We start from the raw sequence: 17,567 nt of genomic DNA, 5'->3' as shown, positions 1-17,567 counted from the left end.
CTGTTGTCATCGCTCCCTCCTCTCCCCTGCAGCTGCCGCTGGTTAACACAGGGGAGTCGATAACATGATCATACTGGAGCGGGTTGAAAACAAGTACGTAAATACAGTACATCCTTTTTTTTTTTACACAGGCCAGCCGTACTCTGAGAACATTCTTGTAGTGTAACTGACTCCTGTCTAAATTGTCTCTATGTACTGTATGTTAGGTAGGGATCTTAGACTGGGAGCTCCTTGAGTGCAATACGTGAATGTACAGTATGTAAAGCACTGTGTAAATTGTTTTTACAAACAAAAAAAACAAAAAAATTAGATGGTTGCTTAACCACTTGCCTACCAGACACTTTCACCCCCTTCCTGCCCAGGTCAATTTTAAGCTTCTAGCGCTGTCACATTTTGATCAGCAATTGCGCGGTCATACCACACTGTACCCAAACCAAAATGTTATCCCTTTTTTTTTTCTTTAGGTGGTATTTAATCACCACTGAGTTTTTTTTTTTTTTTTTTGCTAGACAAAAAAATTAGTAAAAAAGAAAAAAAACAAAAAACGTTTTTCTTAGTTTCTGTTATAAAATTTTGCAAACAAGTAATTTTTCTCCTTCACTGATGTGCACTAATAGGAAGCACTAATAGGCAGCACTGAGGGGCACTGATTGGCAGCACTGATGAGCACTGTTGGGTCTGCATGGATCATCAGGACACTGATTATCAGTGTAGATGTCCCCGTTCACACTTGCCAGTTACCAGCTATCCTCTTCTCACGCTGTGACAGTGCGTGAGGAAAGGAATGCTGATAACCAGCAAGTGTTTACATCCTGATCAGCTGTGATCGAACAGAGCTAATCACGTGGTATAGGGGCGCTATGATTGGCACCTTACCCCGATCTGTAATCATATGTGACACAGCGATCACACAGCGGGCCATGTGTGTGCCGCAGTGGGTGCGCGTTTCTGTGAAGATGTCAAAAGATGCCCTCCAAAAAATGGACGAGTGCGCTGTAGCCATCATTCAGATATAGTGCAGTCGGCAAGGGGTTAAATAGGAAGGGGGGGGATAAAAGAAGGAATTGGGAGCCCTACATTTACATTAGCATTAAAAGCAGGCGTTTCATAGGAAGGCCTGTCCACGCTCTGTGTCATCACTTGTGTGCATTGCAGCGGAAAGTGTTGTTCACATGGTCACGTTTGTGTCAAGTCTCAAATGTATCCGGCATGTTGTGTTCGGGTGGCTTTACTGTTCCTCAAATGTCTCCATTCTTATCAATGTGATCACCCTGCAAATGCCTCACAAATGCCCCTCTGGAGTTTACAGGGCATTTGAGAAGCATTTAGAAAGAGTTACTAGCAGAGATGATAGTACAAGAGTCCATGAGGCTTCACTCACACATACAGAGGGCAGATAAGCCACAGTTTTACTGCCCCGAACGGTGACATGCAGCCGCTCATGGCTGTACACAAGCAAGTCCTCATGCACACGGACGTTTTTACAGCTGCTTTTTTGAGCTTTTTTTGCAGCTTAAAAAGGCCTGTCTATGTTAGTCTATGGCTTCATGCCCACCTAGGCGTTTTTGAGCTGCAAGTGGCATAGGCGTTTTTAAGCTGTAAAAAAAACCCAGGACCAGTGGGTTCTGAGAGACGTTTTTCAGCTGTAAAAACGCTCTAACGCTGAAAAACGCTGAAAAACGCTCAAAAACGTCATCCACCAACGTTTTTTAGCGTTTTTGATCCATTGAAAAAAAAAAAAAAAAAAAAAAAAATTTGAAAAAAAAAAAAAAGCTCAAAAACGCTAACGCGGAAAAAACGCTCAAAAACGCTATTACAAAAACGCTGAAAAAAGCTGAAAAAAGTCACTGCTAAAATACTGGCGTTTTCATAACGTTATTTTAGCAGCCTGTGTGCATGAGGGCTAAAAGTTAAACAGCATGTTGCTTTCGGAGGGTATTCCTGTCACTGAACTGGGTCTGCCCTGCGACTGCGTGCAGCTGAATGTAACTAATGCGGGTCCATGTGTCTGCCCTGCGACTGCGTGCAGCTGAATGTGACTAATGCGGGTCCATGGGTCCGCTCTGCGACTGCGTGCAGCTGAATGTGACTAATGCGGGTCCATGGGTCTGCCCTGCGACTGCGTGCAGCTGAATGTGACTAATGCGGGTCCATGGGTCTGCCCTGCGACTGCGTGCAGCTGAATGTGACTAATGCGGGTCCATGGGTCTGCCCTGCGACTGCGTGCAGCTGAATGTGACTAATGCGGGTCCATGGGTCTGCCCTGCGACTGCGTGCAGCTGAATGTGACTAATGCGGGTCCATGGGTCTGCCCTGCGACTGCGTGCAGCTGAATGTAACTAATGCGGGTCCATGTGTCTGCCCTGCGACTGCGTGCAGCTGAATGTGACTAATGCGGGTCCATGGGTCCGCTCTGCGACTGCGTGCAGCTGAATGTGACTAATACGGGTCCGTGGGTCCGCTCTGCGACTGCGTGCAGCTGAATGTGACTAATGCGGGTCCATGGGTCCGCTCTGCGACTGCGTGCAGCTGAATGTGACTAATGCGGGTCCATGGGTCCGCTCTGCGACTGCGTGCAGCTGAATGGGACTAATGCGGGTCCATGGGTCCGCTCTGCAACTGCGTGCAGCTGAATGGGACTAATGCGGGTCCATGGGTCCGCTCTGCGACTGCATGCAGCTGAATGGGACTAATGCGGGTCCATGGGTCTGCCCTGCGACTGCATGCAGCTGAATGGGACTAATGCGGGTCCATGGGTCCGCTCTGCGACTGCGTGCAGCTGAATGGGACTAATGCGGGTCCATGGGTCTGCCCTGCGACTGCATGCAGCTGAATGGGACTAATGCGGGTCCATGGGTCCGCTCTGCGACTGCGTGCAGCTGAATGTGACTAATGCAGGTCCATGGGTCCTCTCTGCGACTGCGTGCAGCTGAATGTGACTAATGCAGGTCCATGGGTCCTCTCTGCGACTGCGTGCAGCTGAATGTGACTAATGCAGGTCCATGGGTCCTCTCTGCGACTGCGTGCAGCTGAATGTGACTAACGCGGGTCCATGGGTCTGCCCTGCGACTGCGTGCAGCTGAATGGGACTAATGCGGGTCCATGGGTCTGCCCTGCGACTGCATGCAGCTGAATGGGACTAACGCGGGTCCATGGGTCTGCCCTGCGACTGCGTGCAGCTGAATGTGACTAATGCAGGTCCATGGGTCCTGCGTGCAGCTGAATGTGACTAATGCGGGTCCATGGGTCCTCTCTGCGACTGCGTGCAGCTGAATGTGACTAATGCAGGTCCATGGGTCCTCTCTGCGACTGCGTGCAGCTGAATGTGACTAATGCGGGTCCATGGGTCTGGTGGTGCATTATTTAAAGGGTTAAATCAGGTGGTAAAAAGCCGCCATATTGCCTCCTCCCTTCCTGTCACACACGGGTGTACACAGGACACGGCTGTGATGCTTTGCTGCAAGAATCATACCCTCTGTGGCATAGCGCCCACCGAATGTGCCCGTTCTGCTTGGCATGCGGTTGCAGCGTGCTGGCATTGGGATCAAAACGCCTCCTTGCCGTTTCGTCACGTGACCTCTGAAGAGCGATTTGAAGGTGGATCAACCTCAGACAGCACCGCTACCGTGAACAAAAAGTGAGAAAGCCAACACACAGGAGGCTGGAAAGCGTTATTGAACAACGCATCAGAAATGGGCGCAAAACACGTGAATGACGCATCGTAATGCGATAGGTGCTGTAATAAGGGCATCTCTGCATACGGAAAGCAGGCGGCTGAGCCGAGGTTTTACCACCTAAACACAGGTGTGCGGCCGCTCGGAGATGTACACACACATAAAAAACGATGCATTTGGCGTTCCTGAATTTCAGAGAATGGCGCGGTGCCACACACGGTGCCATAAACACAACAGCGGCACGGCGGTGTGGTGTTTACATACCGACTCCTCACCTCTGAAAAGTGATCCTCCGCCATATCGCTTCTCAAAGGTGCTACCACCGGCACCATCGCTTGGGTTCCCCATCCTGTCTAAGTGCACAAATGTCAACCTCTTGTGGTATTTTATATAATGCGCCCTGTATACTTCACCACAGCTGAAAATTGTCACCAGAAAACCTAAACAAAAAAAAAATAATAAATATTGTCACCAAAAAAACAATAAAACTGACGATGTTACCATTGTTAGTGCTGGCCCAGCTCCATGAGCTGACTGAACCCCCTGACACCTCTCCTCAGCGCTTCCCGCCCTCACTACCGCATCACGTGACCTACCTGCGCACCTCCTCTGCTCTCTATTCTCCCCTCCATTGAGGAGATGACAGGGGGCGGGTCTGCCATGACGTTACGTCTCTCGCTCTGAGACAGTTCTCGCTTTCTCGTTTTGGGCGCTCGGCCAACTGTCAAAGAGAGGGGGGGGGGGGGGAGGGGGGGCTCGCCTGACAGTCGGCTTCTGATTAGTCTATAAGCGATAAGACCAGCGCTTGCCTGACGCTCATTGGTCGGTGTTCTGCCGAGGACTCCAGTCGGTGCTGGGAAGGGAGGAGCCTGATGTGACAATGAAACTGAAGAGACTGGGAGTGGAGGCGAGGCAGAGGTGAGCAGAGGGAGCGGGGAGGTCCACCGCCTGCATCATCCTCATCATCATCCTCATCATCATCATCCTCATCATCACTGCACAGGGCAATCAGGGGAGACTCCACCACTGTACAGGTATGTCCATCTACACTCCTCATCATCCTCACTGTGCTGAGATATACTCATCTCCCCTTCTATCTCTCTCTCTGTCTGTCACATGGTATATACTACATTATCATTACTATTGTCATTCATTACTAAAATCATGTCTGCTGCTGTTCTATCTTTGGGATTAATCTATCTATATTTATATACCATGGTACATATTATTATTATACTATTTTTATTAATATTCTCATTGAATACTAAAGAAATGTCGTCTACTGTTCTTCCTTTCTGCCTTTATATACAGTGTATATATATATATATATAAAATACAGGATTTATACAGCACCAACAGTTTGTGCAGAGCTTTACAATATAAAGGGAGACAGTACAGCTACAATACAATTCAATACAAGAGGGTTAGTAGGGTACATATTGTTATTATTTGAATTGAATAATAAAATAATGTAATTTTCTGTTCTTCTCCTGTGTCTTCTCTCTCACCCCCCCCCCATCTCTCCCCTCTCTATCCCCCTCCCCCTCTCTCTCCCTCTCTCTATTCCCTTTCCCTCCTTCTCTCTCTCTCCCTCTTTCTCCTCTCCCTTTACCCCCCTGTCTCTCTATCTACCCCCTCTATCTCTCTTCCCCCCTCTCCCCCCTCTATCTCTCCCTCTCCATACCCCCTTCCCCTCTCTCTCCTCTCTCTCCCTCCCCCTTCCACTCCCCCCCTTCCCTCTCTATGCCCCACCTCTCCTTCTCCCCTCTCTCTCTTTGTCTCTACCCCCCCTCTCTCTCCATCTCTTTCCCTCTCCTCCCTCTCTCTCTTTTTCTTTTCCCCCTTCTCTCTCTATCTCTCCCTCTCTCTTCCCCCCCTTTCTCCCTCTCTCTCCCCCCTCCCTCTCCCCCTCCCTCACTCCTCCCTCTACCGCCTCTCTCTCCCCTCCCTCTATCCCCCCCCATCTCTTTCCCTCTCCTCCCTCTCTCTCTTCCCTTTCCTCCCTTCTCTCTATATCCCTCCCTCTACCCCCTCTCTCACCCCCCTCCCTCTACCCCCTCTCTCAACCCCCTCCCTCTACCCCCTCTCTCAACCCCCTCCCTCTACCCCCTCTCTCAACCCCCTCCCTCACCCTATCTCCCCCCTCCCTCTAACTACCCCCTCTATTTCTCCTCCCCTCTCCCCCTCTCTATTCCCCTGTCTCTCTCTCCCCCCCTCTCTTCTTTCTCCCTCGCTCTGTCCCTCCTCTCTATTTTTCTCTCTCCCATCTCTCTCTCTCTCTCTTTCCCTATCTCTCTCTCCCCCCTCTCTCTCCTCACTCTCTCTTTCTCCCACACCCTCACTCTGTCCCTCCTCTCTCTTTCTCCCTCTCCCCCTCTCTCTCTATATATCTCTCCCTCTCTCTCCCTATCCCTCTCTCTCCCCCTCCCTCTCTCCTTTTCCCTTTCTCTATCTCCCCACTCTCTCTCTCTCCTCTCTCTCCCTCTTTCTCTCCCCCCTCACCATATCTATCTATCTATCTATCTATCTATCTATCTATCTATCTATCTATCTATCTATCTATCTATCTATCTATCTATCTATCTATCTATGTACATTGGCATTTGCTTTCACTATCACTTTCAGTGATACCAGTCACCAGGACAAGCAGGGAGGGGGAATCTCTCTAACAGGGAGCACAGATAAACAATAATAACCCCCTCTATCTCTCTTCCCTCCTCTCCCCCCCTCTCTCCCTCTCTATTCCCCCCCCTCTATCTCTCCCTCTCCATCCCCCCTTCCCCTCTCTCTCCCCCCCCCTTCCCCTCTCTCTCTCTCCCCTCTCTCTCCCTCCCCCTTCCACTCTCTCCCCCCTCCCCCTCTTCCCTCTCTATCCCCCACCTCTCCCTCTTTGTCTCTATCCCCCCTTTCTCTCTCCATCTCTTTCCCTCTCCTCTCTCTCTTTTCCTTTTCCCCCTTCTCTCTCTATCCCTCCCTCTCTCTTCCCCCCCTTTCTCCCTCTCTCTCCCCCCTCTCTCCCCCTCCCTCTACCCCCTCCCTCACTCCTCCCTCTACCCCCTCTCTCTCCCCTCCCTCTACCCCCTCCCCCTCCCTCTACCCCCTCCCTCACTCCTCCCTCTAACCCCTCTCTCTCCCCTCCCTCTACCCCCTCTCTCACCCCTCCCTCTATCCCCCCTCTCTCTCTCCCTCTTTCCCTCTCCTCCTTCTCTTCCCTTTCCTCCCTTTTCTCTCTATCACTCCCTCCCTCTACCCCCTCTCTCTCCCCTACCTCTACCCCCTCTCTCACCCCTCCCTCTACCCCCTCTCACCATATCTCCCCCTCTCTCTAACTACCCCCTCTATCTCTCCTCCCCTCTCTATTCCCCTGTCTCTCTCTCTCCCCCTTCTCTTTCTCCCTTGCTCTGTCCCTCCTCTCTATTTTTCCATCTCCCCCTCTCTCTCCCCATCTCTCTCTATATCCCCCATCTCTCTCTCTCTCTCCCTACCCCTCTCTCCCCCCCTCTCTCTCTCTCCACACTCTCTCTTTCTCCCACTCCCTCACTCTGTCCCTCCTCTCTCTTTCTCCCTCTCCCCCTCTCTCCCTCTCTCTCCCCCTCCCTCTCTCCTTTTCCCTTTCTCTATCTCCCCGCTCTCTCTCTCTCCCCTCTCTCTCTCTCCCCCCTCACCATATCTATCTATGTACATTGGCATTTGCTTTCACTATCACTTTCAGTGATACCAGTCACCAGGACAAGCAGGGAGGGGGAATCTCTCTAACAGGGAGCACAGATAGACAATAATAACCTCCCAGGAGTTCAAACCCCTCTCCGCTCTACCCAAAACAAAAATGTTTGTCTTTAAGCGGATATGAATGCAATCACTAAAATCTCATATGAGCTTTGTAAACATGGTAATGTCATTTTAAAATTTAAATACTTTTAGATTTGTAGCTTTTATTCAAATAAATATTGATGATCCTGCCACCAAAGTCTTTATTTGGTCACTTCCTTTTATAGGGTGACAACACCTAATTGTGCTCCTGCATTGTAATCCTATCACACAGGCTTCTGATGGGGAATATAAATCACTGCCCGGGAATATCCTATTCAAATGCCCCACAAACTCATGAAAAATGCAAACTTCACCATCCCAGATTAAAAAAATGTCGTCAATGTATCTTAGCCAACACTTGACATGCTGAGAAAAAAGAGCCATAGGATAAATGTGATGTTCCTCCATGTATCCAACGAACAAGTTCGCAAGCTAAGGGGCTGCTGAACTGCCCATGGCTGTACCATGGATTTGGGCAAACTTTGTTCCTTCGAATGAGAAAAAATTATTCTCCAGAACAAACTGTTCTGTCGGTGGGTTTAAGGATGAGATTTTTGTCATCCCTCAATGATTTCAAAGCCTTATATTCTGCCGGACTCAAGTTGGTATATTTTTTCATAGTGGAGGCACTCGAGCGAACATCTTGCTTCAGAGTGCGAATATAACTTTCTATAGACTGATATTGGCCAGGAGGCATTCATTTACTTTTCATCTTAAATGCTTGACCCTTAGACCCAGTTACAGCTCCTGCTTGTGTACGGAAAAATAGTTTTAGCATCAGTGCCCTTTCAAACTTATACAATTCTATTCTAAACGATCAAATTTTGCTGTAGGATACCTTTGGCTAGAAGACCTTTGGCTAGGAGGCCTAACCCACCCTCTGTGATGATTTTAGACGACAGGTTGATCACCGGGCTCGTCTGCATGTTTGTTGACGGCCCCTGCGGGTCTGATAGGTGCTGCGACCTTTTGATGCCCCTCCTGGTTCTTCTTCCTCTCCCACCTTTGGAAAAAGGAGATTACTGTTCCCAGTACTGGGCGCTATGGGGTTACTGTTTACCCCGCCCTCACTGTCGGTTGAAGGATTTTCAGTTGGTCATTCACTATCCGATGAGGTCTGCGGATCGTCCCTTTCGTGATCTACTAAACGGCGGATAGGTGCGTGGTCATCTTCTCGGCCTTGAAATACCAGTCAACTATGGGTACACCCTTCCATCTTGATAATCCTGTTTCACTTGTTTAAACTTCTCCCGTTTGGCTTGCCTTTGTCTTGTGGTACCACAATTTCTTTGTCGATCTCCTGAAATACGTTGGTTTGTTTACCTTTATCTTGCATTGCCAATTCCAAAACTGTTAGCTCCCGGTTCACCTGACACAGCTGTACTTTGACCTCCTCGATCACTAATAGCATGTAATTCAAAGAGTTCTGAGTGGATACTTCACACCATTTATCACAGAAATCACGTTTATGCCGCCCAATCGTGGGATTTTCCTCACTCTGTAGTACTCGGATAAAGTCTGTCCATGCAATTCCAGATGAATTTGTCTCTTTCTTAATCATTTAATCTCTCTGGATCGATCGGTTGGAAAAAGAATTGCTTCAATTTCATCCTGGCTGTATACATATCCTGGATTCCTGTCCCCTTGTGTAAACGGTATTTCATCTGTAGCCATCTGCTTCTGGATGTAGCAGGAGAGTTCTCACTGCACCAGTATAGATCCACACTAGGTGTAAAATGAAGAGTTGTCTCCGAGAGTAAAGAGCCCCAGGTGCTGGCTAATGCTGAATCATATTGAAGGTAGATAAGAAAATCCGGACAGCCGCACTCCAGGAAGATATTGTTCAAAAATGTTTATTGTAAACTCAGGAGCATATGGAAAATAGGACACCGTGGCAAAAAAAGTACAGGCAATCAGCTAACGCGTTTCGCACTTATGCTAAGTGCTTACATGAGTAAGCACTTAGCATAAGTGCGAAACGCGTTAGCTGATTGCCTGTACTTTTTTTACTTTTTTTGCCACGGTGTACTATTTTCCATATGCTCCTGAGTTTACAATAAACATTTTTGAACAATATCTTCCTGGAGTGCGGCTTTCCGGATTTTCTTATCTACCTTCAATATGCTTCTGGATGTAGTTCATAGCTATATACAATAATCGGTGAACGGTGATATCCCAATGGGATCTGGGTACATCAAATTACAAGACCCTTGTTGGGCAGCCAGCAGGGGTGCAGTATGGGAAACCAAATCTGAACCTCCAATTCAATACTCCCAACGCACACGTTTCTGCACAAACGGCTGCATCTTAGATTGGGTGGTGAAATGACCAATGGCTGGGGGTTATTTCCTCTTTGCACTGATTGGTGAATGGTTCTTTAAATAGTGGACTTTTTGTATCACAATTTGTCACATGCCTGGTGAAGGGGCCCTGCGTGGCTCAGAGACGTTTCTCAACCCCTGAAAAACAACCCCACACCATAATCCCCCCTCCACCAAATGATTTGGACCAGTGCACAAAGCAAGGTCCATAAAGACATGGATGAGCGTGTATGGGGTGGAAGAACTTGACTGGTCTGCAAAGAGTCCTGACCTCAACCCGATAGAACACCTTTGGGATGAATTAGAGCGGAGTCCAACATCAGTGCCTGACCTCACAAATGCACTTCTGGAAGAATGGTCAAACATTCCCATAGACACAGTCCTTGTGGACAGCCTTCCCAGAAGAGTTGAAGCTGTTATAGCTACAAAGGGTTGGGCAAATCATTATTGAACTATAAAAAAAAAAAGAATATGTAGCTTGAAAGATACAAATTTGAGCATACACTTCTTCATCCACCCAACAACAGCAACAAACAAGACATGACTCACTTTATGTAATGACTTCAAGGTCTCCAGTTTCTATTTCAGTTCTAGAATTGAATAGCAGTGGCTAAGGCTGTCACGTAGTACAGGGCCCTGCTACTGAATCACAGTATGTGGGTATGTAAATGTACACATGGCTCTGCAGGGGGAACACATGGAGCATAAAGAAAATTAAGACCACCATATACAACTTATTTCTCTGTGTTTGTACGGTATATATAAAAAGAATTGTCATACACAATTGAATATGGGGGCTTGGCCCACGTGACGGGTATCAGGAATACAAGCCTGTTTTCCAACTGGGCCACCAAATCTCCTGACATGGCTGTCGTGACATTCCTTTCCTGGGAACAGAGATTAGAGGTAGTACACGTCTTTATAGTATTAATGGCTGGTAAGCTGATTACCACTGCTGCATCTCAAACAGATTGTAATGCGGCTTGTGGTCAGGAGGGCTGTTCAGCTGCCGTAGCTATTGTGATACTAGGTGCTTCAACTGCTGTGGCCTGATCCTTGTCTAGCCCAATCCATTTAGCTCTGATCCTAGATGTTCTGCTAATCTGACTTTGTACTTGTGTGACCTTCTGATACAGTTAGTCTTAGATCTACATTTCTTAGGGTAGAACTAGCCAAGTCTTTGGGCCCAGGTAGCCAGCATGTATACAAACTTGCAGCAAGTATCTTAACTTTTTTCAGGGTTTTCTGTTGTCATTGGAAGCCCCAGTTAAAGTCCTTGATGTCACCTAAATTCAACTGAATTATACATACATTTGTTCTCTGATTTAGAAAGTTGCTTCAAAGTCCTGTAACACTAAAGTTCAAGGTACCCAAGCTGTGATGACCACCATTGGTGAGTTGGGTTCATTAAAAGCCTTGCAATTCATAAAGAAAATGTGCAAGTGTCCCCTACCCCCTATTCACCTGATCAAGAGATCATGTCACTACCATGCTGGTTTAGATGTACAAAGGTTGGTGAAGTGTTACATTCCTGCATTCCAATATCTGGAATGTCAGATATCTAATCATTTCTTATTGAAGACTTACAGCTGTTTGTTTCACAGATATGCAGAGGTGACTGTCTAGTACAAGGTTTCTCAACCAGTGTCCTTCAGAGGTAGCTAGAGGTATCTTGAGCAATAGGAGATTTCTTAAGTGAATGGTATGGGAATAAAGACGGCGCTGCCCTCTAATTGATTGGGTGCTATAAACTAGTGTGGTAAGTGAACCCTGATAATAAAATTATGTGTCCATAGTGCAATCTCACAGAATTTTCAGAAATAACCAAAGAGCAAAAAAACGAAAAATCAAAAAACCAAAAAAAACCAAAAAAAACAAAAAAACAAAAAACCGTAACCTCAGTACATGAGACACTAATAAATAAATAAAATCCCCCCGGTGGGGTAGATACGTATGTCAAAATAGAGAGTGTAAAGATAAAAGTGAACTCTGTGATAAAATAGAAAAAATACAAAATATTATATTTCCTCAAAAGTTTTGGGACAAGATGGCGCCAAGAGTGATGTGAATTATGTGATAGAAAATAATTATTTATATGTGTATGTAGTGCTACTGTGGTATCCGTGTTGCCGTTACCATGTGTATATACAAATTAATAACTAGGGTCATGGATTACTCCAATATTCAAAAGTATTGGGACACCATGGCATTTGTGAACCAAGAAAAAAAAAAAAAAAAAAAACTTAATTATGAACCATGAAAAAAAAACTTAATTATGACACCCTATTAGCAAACTCCCTATGAGTTAGATGCGAATATATAAAAGCATACAGCAGCCATAAAATCCAGTTCTATAAGTGCATGATAAGCAATCATTAACTTCTAAAAAGTCCATGCAAGGGATCATATATTAATGACCAGGTGGAGAAGACAAAGTTCAAGTATAAATGCTGTTTATTTCATCCTTGGGGACACACTACAGTGACTTCTGTGCCTTTCAATCAAGATGGTGACTTTGAGGTGCTCACCCCCCAATAATACCCCACTCACCAGAGATGATCACCCCTGCAGGGGCACCGAGCGACAGAGTGGGTGTCCCAGGGCAGGTGATGTTCAACCTAGTGTGCTTCCATTCCTCTACTGTGTGCGGTCCTCACAGCTACTCCAGGGAAAAGATGTGCTCTAATATGATCAGGCTATTCCAACGATTTGCCACCTTCAACTCTGTTTCCATGTGTTCATCTCCAAAGCGGCTATCACATAATTCACATCACTCTTGGCGCCATCTTGTCCCAAAACTTTTGAGGAAATATAATATTTTGTATTTTTTCTATTTTATCACAGAGTTCACTTTTATCTTTACACTCTCTATTTTGACATACGTATCTACCCCACCGGGGGGATTTTATTTATTTATTAGTGTCTCATGTACTGAGGTTACGGTTTTTTGTTTTTTTGTTTTTTTTTGTTTTTTTTGGTTTTTTGATTTTTCGTTTTTTTGCTCTTTGGTTATTTCTGAAAATTCTGTGAGATTGCACTATGGACACATAATTTTATTATCAGGGTTCACTTACCACACTAGTTTATAGCACCCAATCAATTAGAGGGCAGCGCCGTCTTTATTCCCATACCATTCACTTATTCAATAATTGGACCCTTTGGGGTACCAATCAGGAATAGGCAGCAGCTCTCACACTGTCCTAAGCGCGGACCTATCTACCTATATCTATAGGAGATTTCTGTCTCCACCACTGAACCACTGACACCAATGATCTTTTTATTATCTGTAAGGGAGATTCTTCTCAAAGACTACAAATATAAGAAGCATTCTTTCCACTGACCATCACAACGAGGTGCTGTAAATATAATATTTATTAGCAAGGGTTCCCTGAAGGCAAAAAGTTATTTCAAGAGTTCCTCCATGTTAAAAAGGTTGAGAAAGGCTGGTCTAGTAGGATGCTGCTCAGGAATATTTATACCTGTGTCAGTGCAGTCTTTAATATTGTTTGGACCCTGGGCAAACATTTTCTTGGGACCCCCCATCCATACAATTTTCACTCTCCACCTGCTCTGAGACATACAATAAATAGCAGCTAGACTCAAAATCAGTTTAATGAATCAGATCTGGTAGCAATTGTGATTGGTTGCCAGAGGTAACAGTGTATCATTACCACTCATTGATTATTTGATAGAGGTTACAGCACATGACTTCTGCTTGTTGATGGGTTGCTAGAGATTACTGTACATCAATACTGCTCACTGATTGGTTGCTAGAGATTACTGGACATCCTTACCACTCACTAATTGGTTTCTAGAGGTTACTGTACATTATTACTACTCACTGATTGATTGGTTGCTAGAGGTTACTGCATGTCCTTACCGCTCAATGATTGGTTGCAAGAGGTTAGTGCACATCATTACTGCTCACTAATTGGTTGCTAAAGGTTATAGCACATCAACTCCTCACTGCCTGCACACCATGGACTGGGGAGGTGAGGGTACACATCAATAGACAGAAGGCTCCTAGGGATCCTAGGACTCCTGGGATCAGTGGCAATGTTGGGGGGGGGGGGGTGATCAGTGGCAATGCTGGGGGGTTGAAGAGATCAGTGGCAGTGGTGGGATAATGGGATTAGTTAGGAGGCAGTACACTGTGGAAAATTCTGAATCATGTAGAGCAAAGCTGGAAATCTTTGGGGAATTTACAATTACCACCAATGTGAGGGGGAATTTGCATTGACCACCATGCAACGGGGGCTTTTATGCCCCCCACCAATATAAAGAGTGATTTCTACACCGACACCAACAATGTAATTGTAGCATTTACACCAACCACCAATGTAAGGGGGAATATACAATGACCTCCAAATAAGGGGGAATTTACACTGACAACCATTGTTGAGGAGTTTTGCACTGACCACCAATGTAAGGTGACACTTCTACACCGACCAACAATAATATGGGGGATTTACACTGACCACCAAAGTAAAGGGAGATTTACACTGACCGTCAGTGTAAGGGCAATTCTGCACTTACCACCAATGTAAAGAGAAATGTACACTGATCACCAATGTAATGGGGGATTTTACATCAACAACAATAAAGGGGGGTTTCTACACTGGCCACCAATGTAAGGAGGGATTAACATTCACCACCAATTTAAAGGGGGCGTCTACATGGACCCCCAATATAAGGGAGGATTTGAAACTGACCATAAATGCAAGTTTGAATTCTTTTACAGATTACCAATATAAAGAGGAGTTTCTATACTGGACACCAATGTAGTGGGGATTTACACTGACCACTAATGTAATGGGGATTTACACTGACCACTAATGTAATAGGGCATTCACAGTAACCACGAATGTAAGGAGGGATTTACACTGACCACCAATGTAAGAGGGACCTTCATACTGGCCACTAGTTTGAATGAAAGGATTGTACACCAAGCCCCAATGTAATGAGAAGATTTACACTGACCACCAATGTAACTGAGACATTTAGCCTGCGTTCACATTTGTGTGTGTCGGGAACGCATGCAAAATCACTTTCCTGACACCACAGAAACATGCTGCCCTTTAGCAGATACACAGCAGTGCCATTAATTGTTAATGACACCCTCGCACATCGCTTGAGATGTGCGTATTTACATGCACTAAAATTCACGGTGCTGTGGCACCATGTCGTTTTGAAAAAAGGTTCCACCTCCAAGTTGCTTATCGTTGCAAAACAGGCTGATGTTAGGTTTAATGACGGCAGTTGTAGGCAGGACTTTCAAGCATGCCCCTTTACCTCCCCAGTGGGCAGTATTCAGCAGAGGTGATGGTGGATATGACCTCAGGGGGGCATGATATACATATCAATGCAGCCGGTCCGCGGCTATTTACATATTAATGCTGCTTTTATTTACATATCGATGCCGGTTATTTCCACGTAAACACAGGGTCTGCAGGTGCGTCATCTGTACACAGCAATAGGGCAGAGCTGGGCAGCATTAGTAACAGAACTTTACACTGAGATATCAGGATACAGCATGGGACTAAAACTTCAAGGGAATTTAAACTGGGATAGTTGGCAAGTATGAGGCAGCTGCTTTGGGCCCCACAACAATGATGGGGCCCAGGGCAGCTGCCCCTTTTGTCCTGACCTGTGTATACGATGGGATCTTCACACAGTCATGTGAAAAAGTGAATACAGAAAGAGCTATACAGCTTTAACACAGTCAGCGGAATACATTTATCTGTAGGTTGTGTCTGTTCAGACATTGATGTGATGTAGGTCAGTGCTTAAGTATCCCCAACATATGAGACTAGCATGCAAAAAAAAAAAAAAACGGACGATCATTCGTCCAAAAATCTTATCGTGTGTACCAAGCATTAAGCTCTTTTCTTGTAAGCAGAGGTTTTACTGTACACTTAGAGGCGTGTCATTTACAGTCAATAGTTGTGCCGAAGCAGTTGAAGGTGCTAGTCGTGCTGGGGTGATTACATCGCGCTGACTGTGTATTGGAACAAGGCAATAAGGGGATTAGCTGTTAGGGAATGACCTTTGTTCCTTCGTACTCAAGCGCTGCTAATGATGTTTTCAGCTAAGCAGAATTTAAATCCAAATTGGTTAAGTGACAGGACCCCACTATTGTTCTAGAAACATAACCTTTCATGAGAATAAATGCCTTTAGGGTACCCATGCCACCATCATGTACATGTGGAAGAATTTAAAAAATTGTAATTGTGTGGTCATTCCTTCTGTTTACCTTATTGCCCACTCTGGCTGTTCAATTAGCCCCCCAAAGCCTCTTCTGTTTTGCAGTCACTTGCTGACATCACTGAGTACAATGCAGGACTAGTAGCCTGCCCCACCTCCCCCTGGCATCAGTTGCCAGTGTACTGGCAGCTAGGCTGGTATAGCATCCTTGATACTAGGACGCAGGTGGGCAGGCTGCACAGCGTCATTGGTTTTTATGATGCAGGTAGCTGCCCGTGAGGTCAACATACACAGGGCTGAACATTCACTGCATACTGGACACTCTGGACCCCCACCGCGTCTCCATGAGCGTTTCCTAAAACAGCTGCCCCAGTTGGTCCCATGGGTGTCACGGGCCAGCTCCCTATGTTGTAAGATACACAAGCTGGTGATTTAAGTAATGAACAGAATAAGCCTGCATTAGGCTCAGTTCATAAAAAGCAAGCTTAAAGTGCACAAATACTCACTTCGGCTCCAGCAATGCAGTGTCTTTCCACATCTCTGCCTTCCCCTGGATGCGGGGTCTTCAGCTGTTTTGACCAGCACAGGATGACCTGACGCATGCGCACGGGAGTTTATTCATCCCATCACCAAAACATGCAAAGAATGTATACTTAGACCCCATACACACTATTAGATTTTCTGCAGATTTTTGTCTTCAGATTTACCAAAATCATGTAGTGCAAGGGCCTGCCTGTGATTGTATACACATTGAAACTCTTAAGGTTTGACCTCATATTTTATGATTTTAGTAAATCTGAAGACAAAAAATCTGCAGAAAATCTAATAGTGTGTATGGGAGTCTTACCTGTTTGCAACTTTTAACTTCAGTAGCGGTTTATATATCACTTTGGCCGTGTGGCTGTAATTTTCAAATCTCATTTCAATCAACGGAAAATAAATGAAACTTTTTTGAAAATATCCTTATCTGGGTGTGTTAGTTTTGCGATTGGAGCCAATTATATAAAAGTCCAAGTATCGTCAAAACTCCTTATCTGAATGCTTGTTTTAGATCAAAAGTGAAAGTGCTACAGCTAGAACTACTACCAAACTCAATAAATCATCATTGCTCTTTGTACTGCCTTATTTAAAGTGATTGTAAAGTCACCACTGAGAAATCCTGCAATCTCCTCTTTTACAGGAAGATTTACTGTGCAGTATCTGGGTTTTTTTTTTAATTATTCAGCAAAATACCTTATTTAACAGCGCCGCTGGGCGCTCACGTGACCTGCCGGCGCTCTCCTTCCCCGTTTCGAGCACTACAGCGGGAGGGGCTGAGATTTCCCCGCTGACGTCACCTGGAAGGAGCGGAGGAGAGTGGCGGGAGGCCACGTGAGCGCCCAGCCGCACTGTAAATAAGGTATTTTGCGGAATAATTTTTTAAAAACACGGATACTGCACATTAGAGCTGCACGATTCTGGAAAAAATGAGAATCACGATTTTTTTGCTTAGAATAAAGATCGCGATTCTCGGCGTAACATCCTCTTTCACTATATAGAAAAAAATTGGGCTAAATTT

The 17,567-nt window shown here is 45.7% G+C and overlaps 1 protein-coding gene and 1 long non-coding RNA gene across 2 annotated transcripts in view; one reads left to right on the top strand and one right to left on the bottom strand.

Annotated features, from left to right (window-relative positions):
- LOC141113558 (uncharacterized) overlaps positions 1-4,400 on the bottom strand; it is a 219,441-nt gene extending 215,041 nt beyond the window's left edge. Inside the window, exon 1 of the long non-coding RNA XR_012236786.1 lies at positions 4,271-4,400. This is a non-coding gene — a long non-coding RNA (uncharacterized lncRNA). The remainder of the gene's footprint in view (positions 1-4,270) is intronic.
- Positions 4,401-4,552: 152 nt separating this feature from the next.
- SLCO4A1 (solute carrier organic anion transporter family member 4A1) overlaps positions 4,553-17,567 on the top strand; it is a 74,550-nt gene continuing 61,535 nt past the window's right edge. Inside the window, exon 1 of the mRNA XM_073607499.1 lies at positions 4,553-4,708. The gene's annotated coding sequence lies outside the window, so the exon portion shown is untranslated. The remainder of the gene's footprint in view (positions 4,709-17,567) is intronic.

Source organism: Aquarana catesbeiana, linkage group LG12 (genome assembly GCF_042186555.1).
Source record: "Aquarana catesbeiana isolate 2022-GZ linkage group LG12, ASM4218655v1, whole genome shotgun sequence".
NCBI lineage: Eukaryota > Metazoa > Chordata > Amphibia > Anura > Ranidae > Aquarana > Aquarana catesbeiana.
This window is presented reverse-complemented; position numbering and strand designations above follow the sequence as displayed.